Consider the following 1,106-nt stretch of genomic DNA (forward strand, 5'->3'; position numbering starts at 1 on the left):
TGATTATGTTTATGTTGCAACTGAATCACATACTGTTTATTAATTCAAGTTTTACTTTTGGTTTTTAATTTGTGGCACATATTCTTTTTTTTTTTTTTTTTGCAACATTTTTCTTAGTTTATTGGTTGCCATAAGTCAAATGATGACACAGATCAATATTAGGACACCTTTGGACACAACTAGTTATGGTTGTGAATGAAATTGATTATCGTTCTGATGATGATATGGTGGCTTCTGTCATACCTTTCGAAGTTCAATCGCTTCCTATGAAAATGTTTTCTTTGAGTGCTTTTGCTTAGCTTTAACATGTACCTTCTTTGACATTCCTGGTTCATGATTGCATTTTCTGTGGTATGGATTTGTGATCTGGAAATCCTTCTATAGATTTGTTGTGAGTTACCACTAATTGAATTTTAATTGCTTTTCCTTAATAATCGCTAATAGTTAATTATCTTTTGTCAAGTTGTAGTTTTAATGTTTTGATATGAGTTTTTACTATGTAGTTATAATATAAATCAAGGATTTGTAGTTTCATTGTTCAGTTTTACATGAAACATTTTCATAAAAACCAATTTCGCATGGAATACAAAATGTGATCAATGGTATTTACGTATAAGATAATGTTTGATAGCTTGATCTGCTCTTACTTGATTAAGCAATTTCTTTTATTTCTTTTTTTTTTTCTTTTAATTTTACACGTTTTCTAATTTTCTTTTTACTCTAATTTATTTGTGGAAGAAGTGTCACGATGATGACTTCATAATATTCAAGCTCAACAGACCGGATTGCAGGCTCCTCTTTTAGAGTTTGCTTGCATGTCGATTACCCCGCTGAACTGAGTGACTTTTTTTTCTAACATATTTATTTTTATAAAAAGACGAGTAATTGTTTCTATGAAGAATTCTTTTCTTTGGAATTTTTATTATAACGAGGAAACTGCCGGTAGAGTTTAATTGAAAAATAATTTGCCATTGTTGAATGATCTTTCACTCTTGATTTAGTATAAAATCTACAATAATTGTATTTGAAATTTGTGGAGCAATGATTTTGTAGTTGTCTTAAATTATTGTTGTGTCCGCGGCCATGCGTTTGGTCAGTTGATTTTT

At 29.7% G+C, this 1,106-nt stretch overlaps 1 non-coding gene across 1 annotated transcript; it reads left to right on the plus strand.

Moving 5' to 3' along the window:
• The first annotated feature begins 741 nt into the window (after positions 1 to 741).
• On the plus strand, positions 742 to 845 carry LOC124896445. Its single transcript, XR_007052808.1, has one exon. It is a non-coding gene; the product is annotated as a small nucleolar RNA Z107/R87 (small nucleolar RNA).
• The last annotated feature ends 261 nt before the right edge of the window (positions 846 to 1,106 follow it).

Source organism: Capsicum annuum, chromosome 2 (assembly GCF_002878395.1).
Source record: "Capsicum annuum cultivar UCD-10X-F1 chromosome 2, UCD10Xv1.1, whole genome shotgun sequence".
NCBI lineage: Eukaryota > Viridiplantae > Streptophyta > Magnoliopsida > Solanales > Solanaceae > Capsicum > Capsicum annuum.